Here is a 19,686-nt window from a genome sequence, read left to right on the forward strand (position 1 = left end):
CAAAGAAGTTGTGCTCATTAATAATTATGTTTATCTGCTAGTTTTTTTTGTAATTGTAATGTAATTCACTTTGCTTTTGCCGTACATTTTTTATTTTGTGTAACCTTGTATTCATTCTTTTGTTTTAGTCACAGGTCGCTATCTGGAGCTCTAGTACACATTAATATACAGTAATATACACCCTTTCCAGCACCAGTCAACAATTAAACACACTGCAGTGCAGCAAATACACACGGTCAACAAGTGTAGCTGCAATAGGGCGTCGCTATAGTGTGGTGTGGTGGTGACAGATCGACAACACGAGTCCTGAACTAAGTGTTGGGTTTAATCTCTGAGATAAACATGATTCTGAGTGTAATCTAGTGTAATAATCTCTGAGATAGACATGATTCTGAGTGTAATCTAGTGTAATAATCTCTGAGATAGACATGATTATTAGTGTAATCTAGTGTAATCTCTGAGATAGACATGATTATGAGTGTAATCTAGTGTAATAATCTCTGAGATAGACATGATTATTAGTGTAATCTAGTGTAATAATCTCTGAGATAGACATGATTATGAGTGTAATCTAGTGTAATAATCTCTGAGATAGACATGATTATTAGTGTAATCTAGTGTAATCTCTGAGATAGACATGATTATGAGTGTAATCTAGTGTAATAATCTCTGAGATAGACATGATTATGAGTGTAATCTAGTGTAATAATCTCTGAGATAGACATGATTATGAGTGTAATCTAGTGTAATAATCTCTGAGATAGACATGATTCTGAGTGTAATCTAGTGTAATCTCTGAGATAGACATGATTATTAGTGTAATCTAGTGTAATAATCTCTGAGATAGACATGATTATGAGTGTAATCTAGTGTAATAATCTCTGAGATAGACATGATTCTGAGTGTAATCTAGTGTAATCTCTGAGATAGACATGATTATGAGTGTAATCTAGTGTAATAATCTCTGAGATAGACATGATTATGAGTGTAATCTAGTGTAATAATCTCTGAGATAGACATGATTCTGAGTGTAATCTAGTGTAATCTCTGAGATAGACATGATTATTAGTGTAATCTAGTGTAATAATCTCTGAGATAGACATGATTCTGAGTGTAATCTAGTGTAATCTCTGAGATAGACATGATTATTAGTGTAATCTAGTGTAATAATCTCTGAGATAGACATGATTATGAGTGTAATCTAGTGTAATAATCTCTGAGATAGACATGATTATGAGTGTAATCTAGTGTAATCTCTGAGATAGACATGATTCTGAGTGTAATCTAGTGTAATCTCTGAGATAAACATGATTATGAGTGTAATCTAGTGTAATCTCTGAGATAAACATGATTATGAGTGTAATCTAGTGTAATCTCTGAGATAAACATGATTATTAGTGTAATCTAGTGTAATAATCTCTGAGATAGACATGATTATGAGTGTAATCTAGTGTAATCTCTGAGATAAACATGATTATGAGTGTAATCTAGTGTAATAATCTCTGAGATAGACATGATTATGAGTGTAATCTAGTGTAATCTCTGAGATAGACATGATTATGAGTGTAATCTAGTGTAATAATCTCTGAGATAGACATGATTATTAGTGTAATCTAGTGTAATAATCTCTGAGATAGACATGATTATGAGTGTAATCTAGTGTAATAATCTCTGAGATAGACATGATTATTAGTGTAATCTAGTGTAATCTCTGAGATAGACATGATTATGAGTGTAATCTAGTGTAATAATCTCTGAGATAGACATGATTATGAGTGTAATCTAGTGTAATAATCTCTGAGATAGACATGATTATGAGTGTAATCTAGTGTAATAATCTCTGAGATAGACATGATTCTGAGTGTAATCTAGTGTAATCTCTGAGATAGACATGATTATTAGTGTAATCTAGTGTAATAATCTCTGAGATAGACATGATTATGAGTGTAATCTAGTGTAATAATCTCTGAGATAGACATGATTCTGAGTGTAATCTAGTGTAATCTCTGAGATAGACATGATTATGAGTGTAATCTAGTGTAATAATCTCTGAGATAGACATGATTATGAGTGTAATCTAGTGTAATAATCTCTGAGATAGACATGATTCTGAGTGTAATCTAGTGTAATCTCTGAGATAGACATGATTATTAGTGTAATCTAGTGTAATAATCTCTGAGATAGACATGATTCTGAGTGTAATCTAGTGTAATCTCTGAGATAGACATGATTATTAGTGTAATCTAGTGTAATAATCTCTGAGATAGACATGATTATGAGTGTAATCTAGTGTAATAATCTCTGAGATAGACATGATTATGAGTGTAATCTAGTGTAATCTCTGAGATAGACATGATTCTGAGTGTAATCTAGTGTAATCTCTGAGATAAACATGATTATGAGTGTAATCTAGTGTAATCTCTGAGATAAACATGATTATGAGTGTAATCTAGTGTAATCTCTGAGATAAACATGATTATTAGTGTAATCTAGTGTAATAATCTCTGAGATAGACATGATTATGAGTGTAATCTAGTGTAATCTCTGAGATAAACATGATTATGAGTGTAATCTAGTGTAATCTCTGAGATAGACATGATTCTGAGTGTAATCTAGTGTAATCTCTGAGATAAACATGATTATGAGTGTAATCTAGTGTAATCTCTGAGATAAACATGATTATGAGTGTAATCTAGTGTAATCTCTGAGATAAACATGATTATTAGTGTAATCTAGTGTAATAATCTCTGAGATAGACATGATTATGAGTGTAATCTAGTGTAATAATCTCTGAGATAGACATGATTATGAGTGTAATCTAGTGTAATCTCTGAGATAGACATGATTCTGAGTGTAATCTAGTGTAATCTCTGAGATAAACATGATTATGAGTGTAATCTAGTGTAATCTCTGAGATAGACATGATTCTGAGTGTAATCTAGTGTAATCTCTGAGATAAACATGATTATGAGTGTAATCTAGTGTCATCTCTGAGATAAACATGATTATTAGTGTAATCTAGTGTAATAATCTCTGAGATAGACATGATTATGAGTGTAATCTAGTGTAATCTCTGAGATAGACATGATTATGAGTGTAATCTAGTGTAATCTCTGAGATAAACATGATTATGAGTGTAATCTAGTGTAATAATCTCTGAGATAAACATGATTATGAGTGTAATCTAGTGTAATCTCTGAGATAAACATGATTATGAGTGTAATCTAGTGTAATCTCTGAGATAAACATGATTATGAGTGTAATCTAGTGTAATCTCTGAGATAGACATGATTATTAGTGAAATCTAGTGTAATAATCTCTGAGATAGACATGATTATGAGTGTAATCTAGTGTAATAATCTCTGAGATAGACATGATTATGAGTGTAATCTAGTGTAATAATCTCTGAGATAGACATGATTATGAGTGTAATCTAGTGTAATCTCTGAGATAGACATGATTCTGAGTGTAATCTAGTGTAATCTCTGAGATAAACATGATTATGAGTGTAATCTAGTGTAATCTCTGAGATAAACATGATTATGAGTGTAATCTAGTGTAATCTCTGAGATAAACATGATTATTAGTGTAATCTAGTGTAATAATCTCTGAGATAGACATGATTATGAGTGTAATCTAGTGTAATAATCTCTGAGATAGACATGATTATGAGTGTAATCTAGGGTAATCTCTGAGATAGACATGATTCTGAGTGTAATCTAGTGTAATCTCTGAGATAGACATGATTATGAGTGTAATCTAGTGTAATCTCTGAGATAAACATGATTATTAGTGTAATCTAGTGTAATAATCTCTGAGATAGACATGATAATGAGTGTAATCTAGTGTAATAATCTCTGAGATAGACATGATTATTAGTGTAATCTAGTGTAATCTCTGAGATAGACATGGTTGTGAGTGTAATCTAGTGTAATCTCTGAGATAGACATGATTATGAGTGTAATCTAGTGTAATAATCTCTGAGATAAACATGATTATGAGTGTAATCTAGTGTAATCTCTGAGATAGACATGGTTGTGAGTGTAATCTAGTGTAATCTCTGAGATAGACATGATTATGAGTGTAATCTAGTGTAATCTCTGAGATAAACATGATTATGAGTGTAATCTAGTGTAATCTCTGAGATAAACATGATTATGAGTGTAATCTAGTGTAATCTCTGAGATAGACATGATTATGAGTGTAATCTAGTGTAATCTCTGAGATAGACATGATTATGAGTGTAATCTAGTGTAATCTCTGAGATAGACATGGTTATGAGTGTAATCTTGTGTAATCTCTGAGATAGATAGGCTATAGGCTAATAAGAAACAGAAAGCTTTGATAGGATCATGAGTATAATCTGAGATGATCGTGATTTCAGGAGTTCGCCTCGTTCAGTCATGACCACTGTACTTCCAGACTTTACTCAATATTTCTTACTGTTGTTTTAAAGACATCGCTTACCTTACAATATCACTGTCTCCGAACTGTGCTGTATTACTATTGAGTTACAAAAATACCTAGAGAAACTGAACTTAAAGGCAAAATATGACTTTCTAATTATATTATTCAAAAATACCAAATCATGTCTAGAAACACTTATGCTCACTGTCAAAGGCTACATTATTTATGGCATTCATTACGACATAATTCATTTCCTTTTTAATTTTAATATTTTACTGAAATCTAAATGTGGTTAAAGCACATCAGCACCCATGAAAAATCTCAAGCGTAATCTTTAAAACTATGATTTTATGTCCTTAGGGATTGACAGAAGACTGTGATACAACACAATTAGTGAAGAATTAATAAAACTCTTACTTTCCACTGACCGAAAATCATCCACCCGCACAGTTGAGTAGTGGACAGGCCCAAACTAAAAGTTGTATATTTGTCTTGGAAAAAATAGGTTTTTAAAACAAATTTCGTAAATAGTTACAAATAACTACAACCCCTAATCAGAAACAGTTGGCACAGTGTGGAAAACACGAAGAAAGAAATTAGTTATTTCCAGATGTACTGTGACTTGTGTTTCACTGCATACAGTATGAACACAGAACATTTGAAGTTCTCTGACTCGTAGTGTGTGATCGGCGATCTGTCCTTTATTCAAGTGGAGTTGAAGTTTTACCCAATAATGCTACAAACAGAACAAATTTTATCGACTCGCCTTCAACTTTACTGTCCATTCCGGTCTGCTTGCATCAAACAGCATGGGATCTATGCTGTAAGAAATGCTGCAGACACAGAGGAAGTTGCGGAGGAATTGCAGTCAAAATAAAACTCCATCTAACACTGATGTCTCTACGTTGTCATCTCATGGCTTTCAATGGTCGATCAATGGCAGAGGTGATCATAGTGATCAGTGAAGGTTCCACAGAAAGATGTTTGGCCCGTGATAGAGATTATTCGAGACCATGGCCATCCCTGGTTCACTCTTGTCAAGAAGCCTTCGTCCTGTAATCCGCACAGCTCAGACTTTTCTGGGCTCGGTGGCATCTGGGATGGACCATCACACAGTGGAGACATGCACTGTGCTCAGATGAAGCAGTATCTCAGGTATTTTGGGGGAGAAATGGACGTTGTGTGCTCCGGACCAAAGAAGAAAAGGATATTCCAGACAGTTACAGGTAACAAGTCCAGAAGCCCAGCTCTGTCATGGTCTGGGGTTGTGTCGGTGCTCTTGGTGAAGGTGACCTGCTCTTCAGTGATGCTTCAGTAATGCTGAACAGCACAGAGAGATTCTGGAGCTCAAGATGCTGCCTTCTGCTCCAGAGATGCCCATGCAGAGTCCAACAGGACAATGCAGAACCACATTCAGCTCACATTACAGAGTCCTGCTGCAGAGGAAGAGGAGACAGACACTTTTTATTTGTGTTTTCCATACTATTCCAACCTTTTCTGATTTGGGGATGTATATTTTAAGGTAACATAGATACAATTTTGGGAGCAGATGCAACCTAAGGTACTCATCTCATCAACACAGTTTCACTGATGATCCAGAATAAACCCAGAACCCAGGATAGAGCGGCTCAGTGAATGTGGTCTGGACTGAGTGGATGAGGATGGTTGTGTCTTCACTGATGTTGTAGAAGATCAGAGTTCCTGCACTGTGATCCACAAACACTCCTATTCTCCTGCTGATCGGCTCTACTGGCAGAGGATTCTTCATGTTATTGTATCTGAATGAGAAACTGGAGGGAGAGCTGCTCAAACACCAGGAATGATCATTATTTCCAAACCAACACTCTTCTCCGTATCCCTTCCTCAAGATGCGCTTATACGACACTGCTATTAACACGTGATCTCCGCTCCAGTCAACCTCCCAGTAGCAGCGTCCACACACACTCTCTCTGCACAACACCTGAAGAACACAATCAAATCTGTCTGGATGATCAGGATACGGCTGATTCTCTCTCACACCGGTCACCTCTCGGTTCTCCTCAGACAGAATGAGTTCAGTGTTGGCTGTGTTTGGGTCCAGTGTGAGGAAACAGGCATCTGAACACAAGAAGAGACACATTTATAACACAACAACACTCACATTTCCAGTTCACATGATATATGTAATGTGATAAATATTGATGTTACGGTATATATGTGATTTAGGCTGCATGACGTAAGGAATTCATGTGATGCAATCTATATAGAGATTCAGAATCCACCCAAGGTTCTACAAAAACAGCGTGGTTTAAAACATTAATCCTTTAATAACATGTGCCCTTAATATGCATGCAAAGCTGTACATTACATTTACAATTACAATTAATCACCACCTGAAAATAGGATATTCTGAGTTTAAAAACATTGTGTGTGAGTGAGTGTGTACTGTGTGTGTAGTTTGATTGTGTATATGTGTGTTGACATACATTTGTGCAGTCCTGCTGTAATCATCTTCTCTCCTCCATGATCCACACTGTACACACACACAGATTCACATTCAGTCAATAATGTACTGTAATAAACTTAAAATGTTCCAATTTTGTCACAACCAGCTACAGAACATGTTGGCATGACAACTCCTTTACATGACGGCATATGCATCTGCTCCTCCACATACTTGAGTGTGTCCAGTGTGTAGTTTGGATCCTCCAGTTGTTCAGAGAGCAGCTTGACTCCTGAATCTCCTGGATGATTGTAGCTCAGATCCAGCTCTCTCAGGTGTGAGGGGTTTGAAGTCAGAGCTGAAGACAGAAAACCACAGCCTTCCTCTGTCACCATACAGCCAGACAACCTACAAACACACACAAACACATTAGTCTGGCAGACAGACATCACCAGATAGCAACTGAGCATGAAGCTGTGCAGAGGCTTGAGGTTTTGGTTGGGAGGCCAGCCAAGAGTGCATTGCATTAGTCTAGCCTGGACAAGATTTTTAAATGGCAGACCCAAGTTATGTAGATGGAGAGGAGAAGCAGACCTAGAACAGCCCTGAGGTTCCTCAGTAGCAGTACCCCTCCAAGACACCCTTGATGACCTTCCTTAGAGGTAAGAGCTGAACCACTGGAGTACAGTTCCCAAGATACCCAATGTTCTGAGCGATCGCCTACGGAATTTTCTGGTTAATCATGTTAACAGCAGCAAATAAATCCTACAAAGTGAGCACTGAGGATTCGGATGCAGCTCTTGTGATTCTCATGTCCAAAAGACTGTCTAGTTTCAAGTGTTTTCAATAAACTGCAGGAAGGATATTCACTCCTATAATCATCTGTAACTGTCTAAAAGTGTTTGAGTTTGGCTTTGTGAGCACACTGACAGGCAAGACAATGTGTAACGTAAGGGAAGCTGGACAAGGGAGCAGAGAATCCAAGTGCAAGTTTTATTAAGAATCGTCTGGCAGGCACTGCAGGAGCAAACGGGTACATACAGGCAATCCAAAATACATAGTCAAGAATCAGGCAAATGGTACAGGCTGCAGACAAGCGGTGAGGGTCAGAAAAAACAGTAAAGAAAAACAACATACGGAAATGCTTCATAATGCTACAGTATAACGAGACTCAGCAATGTGTGTGGGAATGTGAGCAGTATATATAGTCTGCAATAAGATTAGATGAGCTACCAGATGTGTGTGTGCGCAATCGTCAGAGATCTGGAACAGGTGTGTGTGGTGCATGATGGGATTTGTAGTTCATAAAGTGACAGAATTGTAGTCCAGGTGATGGTGCATGTTTGCCAGCAATCTGCAAGCCTGGATTGTGGGTGATTGTGATTCAGGTTAACTAGTGAGTGTGTGGTTGTTGTTGTGGTGTACCTAATCCTTCCTAGTCTTTTACCACGCAACTTGCCAGATTAAAAATGAGCACTAAAAAAGACCTAACTGCTCCATTCATTTGTGATCCTAGTTTGATCCACACTGACCATATACACCAAAGGTCAACAAAAGTGTCCTAACAATTTACCAGTCACAACAACTTCTGTAGAATTCAAAGTAGGTAAATATTTTATTTGCCTAGTAAAATTTAGGTTACCAGAAAGCTCACAGTATGACACTGTGCTGGAGTATCCTGCCTATTGGATCCCAGACACTTTCGAGCCTTTCCTTTAAACTCACAACTCAGAATAAACAATCAGAAAAATAAAAAAGTGCAATATTCACAAAGACCTTTGTCTGGTCATATTTTACCAATTACACTGAGAGTGTCAGTGACGTGCTCTGGTAGAGGTACGGGATGAACGATCGAGACAGCCGAACAACTAGTTACCTTGTAGGTTTGCTTCTTAGATTAGAAAGGTTTTTGTTTTGTTCCATGGTATCAGTTTTCGAGAGTTTCTTAGGTAAGAGGGTAGATCAGAGTTTTCATACATCTTGGATTTCAGCTCCATGAAGGAATCGGGATATCAACATGATCTTACAGAACGCTTTGAAGATCATAGGAGAGTTAGAAGAGTTCATTTGGTTGTGATAGAAACTTGAGAACATCAGATAGCCAAGGGGCAGAGAGGATAGGGCATGCTGGCCAGATAAATAAAAACGCCAGATTGTGGAGCAGAATGGGTCAGGAGGACAGTTTGGTGGAAGTGACTTCAATCAGAGTGGAGCCTAGATTGGGATAAACTGTGATGCATGGAGGTGAATGAGATGAGTGAAAAGTGAAATTTAGAGTGAGGGGGAAGTGGTCTTGTGTGTGTAGTTGGGTTACCAATACATTGTCAGAGGAGCAGAGGACCTGATCTGTGAAAAGCTGAGGTAGGCACTTTCCTCAGATCAAAAGAGTCTAGCAGAGTGTGGTATTTAGCAGCATGAAGCTTGCCTAGGTGGATGTTAAAATCTCCAAGTACCACCAGAGGAGTCCTATCCTCGAGGAAGGTTGAAAGCTGCATGTGCAATTCTTTCATAAAGCTGCCTTGTTGATCCAGAGGAAGATACACTGGAGAAGTATGTCCATAGGGGGGTGAGAAACAGTAAGAGCCAGAGGACATTAGAGTAGATAGAAAGAGCTGTGATGAATTCTGATTTGTTTCCAGGAGACTGGCAATTCCAGAGACCACTTTTGAAAGTTTGCTAATTGTTGGATGAGACAGGCAAACTAGATATGACTTAAGCTCTACAAATAGTGAATAATAATAGGTAAAGGGTGGCCTGTCTGTGCCATTGCTCAGTGGAGTCATACAGGTAGAGTTGCAGGTCTTTTCATTTATTTTAAATTAAAACCATTTACCTCAGTGTCTCCAGCTTACAGTCTGAACTCTTCAGTCCATCAGAGAGAAGCTGAACTCCTGAATCCTGCAGCTCATTGTTACTCAGGTCCAGCTCTCTCAGCACACAGTTTGAGGATTGTAGAGCTGAAGACAAACTCTCACAGGACGGAGCAGTGACATTACACATGGCCAAGCTAAGAAAGAACAACACAAATTACATTAACAGAGTGATTTTTGGTAATACATATGTTTCAAAATAATCAGGTGCTCGAACTCAGACCTCAGTGTCTCCAGTTTACAGTTTGGGCTCTTCAGTCCATCAGAGAGCTTCTTCACTCCTGAATCCTGCAGGTCATTGTTACTCAGCTCCAGCTCTCTCAGGAACCAGTTTGAGGATTGTAGAGCTGAAGACAAACTCTCACAGGACTGAACAGTGAGATTACAGCACTGAAGCCTGTGTAGAGGACAAAATAAACAACTGTATTAATGTGTTAATCTGGATCACAGATTACTTGAGAAACCAATGATTGCAGTTAAAGAAGGAAATTCACCCATAGAAAATTAAGACCCAGTTAAAAAACTAACAGTGCATAATATTGGTTGTAAAGAAGACTCTTACAGTGCTCTTCTTGTGTTCTTGATCACTGGCATCAGTCTCTTTAGTGCTACATCAGATCTTCTGTACTTCTGCAGTTCAAACTTCTCTTGAGTCTCTTCTGACATCAGGAGCACAAACACCAGACCCGACCACTGAGCAGAGGACAGATCCTGTGATGTGAGATTTCCAGAGCTCAGACTCTTCTGGAGGTCCTCCACAAAGTCATCCTTCAGTTCATTGAGACAGTGGAAGAGGTTGATGGTCCTCTCTGCTGATTTCTCCTCCTCTATTTTCTTCTTGATATAGTCTGTCGTGTCTTTGATGTTCTCAGTTTTGAGCTTCAGTTCTGGCAGAAGCTCCTCCAGGTCACTCTGATTGGACTTCAGGTCACTCTGATTGGACTCCAGTGAGAGACCCAACAGGAACCGGAGGAAAAGGTCCAGGTGTCCATTCTTGCTTTGTAAAGTCTTCTTGACTGCAGCCTTATGAAGGTTTAACATGGTCTTTTTAGACAGTTTCCATATCAGCTTTTTCCAGAAATCAAGAAATGGATTTGCTTTCTGGTCTTTGTAAATATAAAACACATAGAGAGCAGCGAGGAACTCCTGAACGCTGAGATGCACAAAGCTGTAGACCTGTTCCTCTGAATTAGGATTTTCCTCTTGAAACATTCGAGTACATAACCCAGAGAACAGAGACCCTTCCTTGACATCCAGCCCACACTTCTGCAGATCTGTTTTGTAGAAAATCAGATTTCCTTCCTCCAGCTGTTTAAAGGCCAGTTTCCCAAGCTTCAGAACTATGTCATCAAAAGACCTGGGATAGGCTTCCGGGTCAGAATCATTGCTGTATTTTTTTTTCATCTGCTGCTTTTGAGACAGTAAGAAGTTGATGTACATCCCTGTGAGAGTTGTAGGTGTTTTTTTATTGCTCTCTCGAGCCAGAAGAGGCTGAAGAACAGTGAGAGAGATCCAGCAGAAGACAGGGATGTGGCACATGATGTACAGACTCCTGGATTTCCTGATGTGACTGATGATGTTTCCAGCAACCTCAGCACTGCTGTTTTTGATGAAGTACTGCTCCTTCTGTTCATCATTGAATCCTCGCACCTCAGTCACCTGATCAATGTAGTCTCGGGGTATCAGACTGGCTGCTGCTGGTCTGGATGTGATCCAGATCAGGGAAGAGGGCATCAGCTGCCTCTTTAAGAGATTTGTTATTATCTCACTCACTGTCATTTCCTGATCAACATCTATAAATCCATCATCCTCCTCAAATTTCAATTGAAAGCGATATTCATCCAGTCCATCAAAGATGAACATGACCTTCCCTTGTTCTTCAGGAAGAGAGCTCAGTCCTCCAGGTTTAATAGAGAAGTACTTTTTAAGCAGACCTATGAGACTGGACTTTTGTTCTTTAATCAGATTCAGTCTACGGAACGGCAGTGGAAATATGAAGACTATTTCCTGATTGTCTTTTCCTTCAGCCCAGTCTAGGATGAATTTATTGACAGAGACAGTTTTTCCCACTCCTGCAATTCCCAGAGTCAGGACTCTTCTGTTCCGTCGACCTGTGTCAGGCTGAACTTTAAACATGTCGTTACACTTGATTGGTTTATCCTCGGCAGTCTGTTGGTTGTGTCTTGACTCTATCTGTATCACCTCATGGTCATTCTCTCTTCCTCCAGTCTCGTTCTCCACCACATATAGATCAGTGTAGATATCATCCAGAGGCTGCTGATGGCCCTTCTGTGAATTACCAATCAATATCTTCTCATAGTCCTGCTTTAATTTCTCCTTTAGTTCATTACTGGAGTTTGTGTAATCAACAGGAGGAGCTTTACAGTTCTCTACAGCTGCACCTTTACAAGAGAGAGGAAACAGATTTTTTATTAAAGTAAAACATGATTATGTCCTGCGCTTCCCATTACACTAAAAACAATTGCACATATAGTCATTTGTTCCATCCTATAAATGATATGACATATCATACCAGTGTTGCCAATCAGTTGGGCAGTTTTGAACACAATAGTTCGGGTATGAAATGACATAGGTGGGGGTTGAAAATTTGAGTGGTTTTGCAACAGAATGCCCGCCCCCTTCCAATGTGTCTTCCAATTCGGTTTTCTCGTGACCGTCGCAACCCACCCCCCACTTTTCGGTTTCTTGTGACCATCACAACCCCAAAAGAGATCCAATGATGACTTCAACCCACCACACAGACGTGTCAAAACAGCGTATGTTCCTGGTTTTAAGGTTTCTTTGTTGTCATTATGACTACTGTGATCTTACAGTCTGACATGAGAATCATGTTCATGCACAGGCTACAATCAAATAGGAATTAAAGAAAATAAAAATTGCACAGCGAGAGCCGGTGTTCATTTTAATGATGCAATATGCTACCCATCAGATTTAGCTACCAGTGTAAATGTTAATGTGGCTCAATTATTTCAACAGCCATGCAGACTCCTGAAGACTGAGAATGAGGGACTGGAAATTATTACTTCACACAAATCCAATTCCTACATCAACTTTATTAAGAACAGGATAATGTCAATCACAGTTAAGGAGCAGTGTGTCTGAGTGAGCAGAGTGCAGTGATGTACCGGTTCCTGCAGGGTTTGAGCTGTCCTTGAAGTTCACTGTGTGAATGTTGCTTCTAACGATTACACAAGCATTTACATTCGCTCCTGCGTCAGCTTTCACATCAAGAATGATTGCAGAATGAACCCTGCTGCTCCTCTGACCTGCAATAGAGACAAAGATCAACACTGTTTCCTAAAAGACAACTATATTATTACTGATAACACTATTGATAATCCTTTACATTTATACAGCACTTTTCCTTTTTTCCCGTGTGGAATGAGAAGACAGATACTGCCACATGGAAATCCACATCTTCTCACAAAGAACACAGAGTCTCATTTCAGTGGACTGCCAAACATTTGGCGAGCGCAGCATTGTGCTCAGGACTGGAGTAGAAGTGGCTGATGTGAGTTGACAACACATTTGGGTTTTGTTAGCGTTAGTTCTTTAGAGTCGGCTTAGTGTGTCCCAGCCATATGTGGGGGAATCTCCTCAAACATTCTGCACTAGACATCCTGAGGTGTTGAATGACCACAGAGAGTCAGGATCTCAGTTTAACCAAGAGTATCTGGCTGCAGACTTGCACATGCAAGCTGGGGTATGTCTCAGACACATGCACTCAATAGAGATAGTGATGTATAGTCTGGTTTATATTTTGAGTCGAGTGATCGGTGTGACCCACAGCGCATGCCCTGCGCGTTGCCGTGCATTTATACTTCTGCTGCGCTGTTAGTGCTGCTCTGCAGTAACTCTCAAAAAAACTAGCTGGCAGTAGGTGTTTATGTTCCTCTCTGTCAAGTTTCTTCGCTGGTGTTTTGTTTTTTCTGAACGCTACCTTAATGTACAAGTGGCTCAAACTCGCTCATTCAGAGGTGGGAACCGGCGGATGTGCAACAACTTTAATCAGAAGGTAAACGTAAAACAACATCTGGAGCTCCTTCATGGAACTTCAAACTTGTAAACTGCATTGGGCTGGCGCACCTTTTGGTTCTGACCAATCAGAGCTTACGCTACGCGTCGTTGCGATGAGTATTTACATTTTTTGAGATATGTGCGTCAGCGTCGGCGAGAGTCAGCAGACTGAGCCGGAGCATACGGGGGTGCGCTTGCTGCAGAAGTATAAATCGACCTTAAGGGGTAGGGTTAGGGGCAGGTGTACACATTAAAAGCACTGAATGCAGTCTCAACTTGCATGTCTGACATGTGATCTGAAGCACTCTATTCACTGATAGTTTAACGTATATTACTGATATGCTTTGCTTTATTACCTTCGTTGGGTTTGAGCTTCTCCTCCTCCAGCTGGTTAGCAGATGCCATCATCCTTCACTGCTGTTAGACATGAAGACAAAGATTAACCAAAAGACCACTTTTGCTATGGACTAAGGTGTATATATATACACCAAGTTTAAGTATTATTTATGTTTTTGATGAAATTGAAAAATTATACACACAATTGCTTGTACGCTTGTACTTCAGACACAATGACTACAACATGTAACTGATGCACCAACCCCCTGAACCAATTCTGCTCAACAACAGGCACAATTCCTACTTTACACTCAAGTTACAGGATTAAAACACACTTTTATCAAAACCCTACACACAATCCTCTGCATTTGGCACAATTTTTTAATGAAGAAAACCTCTTGTTTTCACAAGGAACACACTGTCATTCAGAATTGTAAGGTCAGTTGCCCTACTTTACATACTAAATCATCACATGGGTAAAGACCTGTCACACATAAGGGTAATTTAGAAATCATTCATACATTCATTCATTTTCTGCCGCTTTCTGGGGCCAGGTCGTGGGGGCAGCAGTCTTAGGAGAGAACCCCAGACTTCCCTCTTTCCAGACACTACCTCCAGCTCCTCCTGGGGATCCCGAGGTGTTCCCGAACCAGCCGAGAGACATAGTCCCTCCAGCGTGTCCTGGGTCTTCCCCGAGGCCTCCTCCCGCTGGGACATGCCTGGAACACCTCCCTAAGTAGATGTACAGGAGGCATCCGAAACAGATGCCCGAGCCACCTCAGTCGACTTCTCTCGATGTGGAGGAGAAGTGGCTCTACTCCGAGCTCCTCCCGGGTGTCAGAGCTCCTCACCCTGTCTATAAGAGTGTGCCCTGCCACCCTTCGAAGGAAACTCATTTTAGCCGCTTGTATGCGAGATCTTGTCCTTTCAGTCACGACCCAAAGCTCATCACCTTAGGTGAGAGTAGGAACATAGATTGACCGGTAAATCGACAGCTTTGCCTTTCGGCTCAGCTCCTTCTTCACCACAACAGATCTGTACATCAACTGCATTACTCCTGCCACTGCACCAATCCGCCTGTCAATATCACGTACCAGCCTTCCCCTCACTCCTAAAATAAAACCCAGAATACTTAAACTCCACCTGGGGTAAGGACTTTCCTCCAACCTGGAGATGGCAAACCACCTCAGTGCATGCTGAAGATCCATGTTCAATGAAGCCAACAGAACAACATCGTCTGCGAATAACAGTGATGAAATGCTGTGGTCACCAAACCGGACCCCCTCCAGGCCAAGGCTGCTCCTTAAAATTCTGTCCATAAAAGTCCAAACTCCTACTCTGTTCATACAAGGATGGCACAGATCACCTCTGACTCCATACTCCCAGAGCACCCTCAACAGAATGCCACGAGGAACACGATCGAATGCCTTCTCCAAGTCCATAAAACACATGAGGACTGGTTGGGCATACTCCCATGAACCTTCGAGCACCCTGGTGAGGGTATAGAGCTGGTCCAGTGTACCATGGCCCGGACAAAAGCCGCATAGTTCCTCCTGGATCCTAGGTTCAACCATTGGTTGGATCCTCCTCTTCAGTACTCTGGCAATTTAGAAATCAGAGCTTTATAAAAGGGCAACAGGTGAGCTCTTCTGTTTTGGAGCAATGGATGCCAACGTTGGAAACAGAGGCAGAGTAGGAAGACTCTGATGAGATCAAAACCTCTTTGGTTCTCCATGTGGTCTAACAAAAGAGTACAGCCAAATGTGAGCAGGTACACTGTAGCATCCATCATCCGGACTTTCCGAAATGAGAATAGGTAAGAAATCTCACTGTACTCAACGAGTACATCACTGTAGTACAGTATTGCCTGTGGACTGTTCTGTAGACTGTGAAAACACTGTGACGTATGTTCCAAGTGTTTGGGAAATACAGTATTTTACAGTGTACTATTTGTATTGCTGAGCTGGAAGATCACCAACACAAGGTGGTCAGGAATGTCTTCTGTTTCAGGAGACTGAAATCATAAACATGGTTCTAGAAAATAACGCCATAACAATACAGCAAATAAAAAGAAAAATAATAGAAACAACAGCATATTTCAAAATATGGATAGGGTAAGCTCATCAACACTGGCCTGTCTCTCGCACAGAAATACTCTGAGGATGAAGCAGGTCTACAGGTTGACGTCTGAAAGCAGTTCAGAAAGAGTCAAGGAATTGTGATATAACAATGTGCAAGTAAGTCCTCTACAGTGCCACAATTGACGCATACTCACAACACTGTATAGATTACAGTATACATACTCTGATTGGGCTTCACAGTAGTGACCTCTCCAGCTCTGTACTACATATCATGTGTGTTTCAGAGAGTCCCTGAGCTAGAGCTGGCTGCAGCGGAGCATCAGGTCATCTTCATTGATGAGGCTGGATTCAACCTCACAAAAAGACGAAGGTGGGGAGGGAATGTCATTGGCCAGCATGCCATTGTTAAAGTCCCTGGCCAGAGTGGTGGGAACATCACAATGTGTGCAGCAAGTAACTGTGCTAACGGAGATCAACATCTGCTGTTTGGTTGAATTCTAGTGCTCTCTACATAACCACAAAGTGTAGGCAGCGAGAAATGAAGGAGCGTTTTGCAGAAACAGTTCAACAACTCACTTTCACGTGGCGAAGCAGGAAACAGTGATTATATTGTAGAGAAATGGATGTGCTTTTTAGAAAACGGTGGAGACTTTCAGATTGAAAGCTGGATTTTATACCCAGGTAGCAAAGAATTCTGGCCCAGATTTGGCATAAAGTTTGTTTGTACACTTTATTGTGCCTCCAGGGGAAATTTTCTGTGGACTCACGGAAAAAGCTGGCACAGCAGGCAATTATCCGGCACTGCACTGCTGAAAAATCCAGCTTAAACCAGCCTAGGCTGGTTGGCTGGTTTTAGCTGGTCGACCAGGATGGTTTTAGAGGGGTTTCTAGCCATTTCCAGCCTGGTCTTAGCTGGTCAGTCTGAGAGATGATCAGCTAAAATCAGCTTGACCAGCCTAGCCAAGCTGGGACTCCAGCCAAAACCAGCTATGTCCAGCTTAAACCAGGCTGGTAAAGCTGGTTTTAGCTGGATTTGGCTGGTCATTTTCCAGCCTGACCAGCTAAGACCAGCCTGAAAATTGCCAAAACCCCTCTAAAACCAGCCTGGTCAACCAGCCTAGGCTGGTTTAAGCTGGATTTTTCAGCAGGGTGGCATACAGCATGTGGGCCAAACATGGCTCGGGTGGCACTGTCTTTAAGGCGGCCCACAAGATTTGGGCCAGATTTATAATGTAGTATTTGGCCCAGATGTTAATAATAGATATGTGGGCCATGTACGTTTGTAGTCTTGAGCTTTATTTAAATACATTACAATTATTTTTAAATTAAGAAGAAAAGTCCACCAATCAGGTCACTTCGAGTAAAAGTCTGCCCACAGTGTGCCTGAAGCGCGACGCTTCATGGGTTTATCAATTTCATCGAAATCATGACAGACCAACATATCTGACCCAGATTAGGTCCAGTTATAAGTTATTAACTTGGCTGATTCTTGACCCAGATATGGTCCATGTTTGGCCCTTGTCTGAAAGCCAGACTTGGTCCAGTCATGTACCGTGATTCACTGTGCCATGTGGGCCAGGCAAAATCTGATTGTGTGTGTCAGAGAAATTGTTCTGTGTGGGAAGTGTTTTAGCAATCGAGAAAAACTGTAAAACCACAATGAGCAGCTCCGCGGCTTCATTTAGGAGCAGTAATCTGCGTTTAAAAGGGAAGTAAATGTAGGACTGCATCATGACGAGTGTCAATATCCACTAATATAAAACAGAAGGTGACTGCGGTGAGCTTTTGGCCATATAGTCCAGCTCCAAGTGTATCGTTATTAAAGTAAAGCGGGTGACAAAATCACTTGAGCAGCAACAAAGAAAGCAGATATCTGCTGATAAGGGAAACTGACAGACGGAGTAGGTTCAGCATCGAGCTGAACAGAGTCTCAGCACATCCTGTGAGGGAGACGCAGAGGAAGTCACTGCAGCTCGTCACCTTGATCTAATGTGCAGCACTTCAGAATGTGTTAAGATGCTGTGCTTGTAATGCATGGGTGTGAGCTCATATGTGTGGGTGTGTTATATGAAAAACAGGAAGCTTTAGCCACAGTATATGTGTGTGTGTGTGTGTTTAGTCTAGTGCCATGAACTGGCAGCAACATCAGACAAGCTGGAGGTCACAGCTGAGTTCAGTGTCAGGGAAATGGGGGCTTTGCGTTTTCCTATTTTAGGGCTCACTTATGTCAGGGTTATATTTATATTATTTCAATTAAAATTTAAGTAATATTTGATAGTTATGTAACCCTGCCGGTCTTACGCCACCCAACCCGCTACAAGCTGGGATCGAACCGCCGACTTTCGGCATGGGAGCCGGTTGCTCTAACAGGGAGGCTAAAGACCATGACCTCTAGCGTCCGCTGCTAGAGCACCTGCACAGCACTCATAGCTGGCCTCTGCTACAGTTACATGTGGATCTGTTTATTATTAGTAGTTGTAATATTTCATATTTAGTTCAGTATTGTTGTGTTCTTATCCTCCTGTGGTTTGGATTATTGTTGTCATGAGAAAATAAAGAGAGGATTTCTCCATTTGTAGCTTTCACCGTCACTGTACAGAGCTGTTCACCCTGCTAAAAAGCCTTTCTGTCTTGTTTCTGCTCCAAATATCTAAAATCAAGAAGCATTATCTAAACCAGCATGTAATATAGTGTTGTTTTCAGAAATAATGAGTCAAAATAAACTCTGAATAAGAGCAGCCGTTCTGCAGTGCAGCAGTAGCATTTTTACCAGTGTCTCCATGTGACCGCGGGGCAGTGATTACAGAATCTCTGCTTATGAAATGACTCGAGCAGTTCTCTCATGCTCCAGGGGTTCTGCTCATCATGTGATGTGTGGTTTTATACCGCTCACCAGCCTCTCAAATGTGGTAACTAATGCTTCAGGAAATATTCCCGCTCTGATCCGGCACTATTTCAAGATAAGTGAAGGGAATCTGAGGCGTTTCTAGATGGAGCATAACAGACTGATATGAGGAGACACCTAGAGATTATGAAGAAAAGTATATTATTGTTATACACTGCAAAAAATGCTTTTCTTACTTAGATTTTTTGTCTTGTTTCTAGTCTAAATATCTAAAATTTCTTATATCAAGAGGAATTTTCTAGACAAGCAAAATATATTGTCTCATTTTGAGAAATAATATGCCAATAATAAGTGAGTTTTTCCTTAAAACAAGCAAAATAATCTGCCAATGGGGCAAGCAAAATAATCTTACATCAAAAGAAAAAGCTAGATTATTGTGCTCACCCCATTGGCAGATTATTTTGCTTGCTTTAAGGAAAAACTCACTTATTATTGGCATATTATTTCTCAAAACGAGACAATATATTTTTCTTGTCTAGAAAATTCTTCTTGATTTAGGAATTTTCAGATATTTGGACTAGAAACAAGACAAAAAATCTAGTAAGAAAAGTCTTTTTTGCAGTGTAGTGTATACACAGCGCTCAGCATAACCGAGTACAGCCCACTTCCTCCATCTCTCAGTGAATG

At 40.3% G+C, this 19,686-nt stretch overlaps 1 protein-coding gene and 1 long non-coding RNA gene across 4 annotated transcripts in view; both read right to left on the reverse strand.

Moving 5' to 3' along the window:
* LOC148682569 (uncharacterized) overlaps positions 1–19,686 on the reverse strand; it is a 1,090,975-nt gene that overhangs the window by 682,610 nt on the left and 388,679 nt on the right. The window lies entirely within an intron of this gene.
* si:zfos-2131b9.2 overlaps positions 4,736–19,686 on the reverse strand; it is a 17,443-nt gene continuing 2,492 nt past the window's right edge. For both annotated transcript variants that reach the window (XR_015943083.1, XR_015484002.2), the window contains 8 exons: positions 14,094–14,154; positions 12,846–12,986; positions 10,262–12,101; positions 9,923–10,096; positions 9,663–9,836; positions 7,064–7,237; positions 6,873–6,919; positions 4,736–6,504 (listed from right to left, as the gene is read on the reverse strand). This is a non-coding gene — a long non-coding RNA (si:zfos-2131b9.2). The remainder of the gene's footprint in view (positions 6,505–6,872; positions 6,920–7,063; positions 7,238–9,662; positions 9,837–9,922; positions 10,097–10,261; positions 12,102–12,845; positions 12,987–14,093; positions 14,155–19,686) is intronic.

This window comes from Danio rerio, chromosome 4 (assembly GCF_052040795.2).
Source record: "Danio rerio strain M-AB ecotype USA chromosome 4, GRCz13ab, whole genome shotgun sequence".
NCBI lineage: Eukaryota > Metazoa > Chordata > Actinopteri > Cypriniformes > Danionidae > Danio > Danio rerio.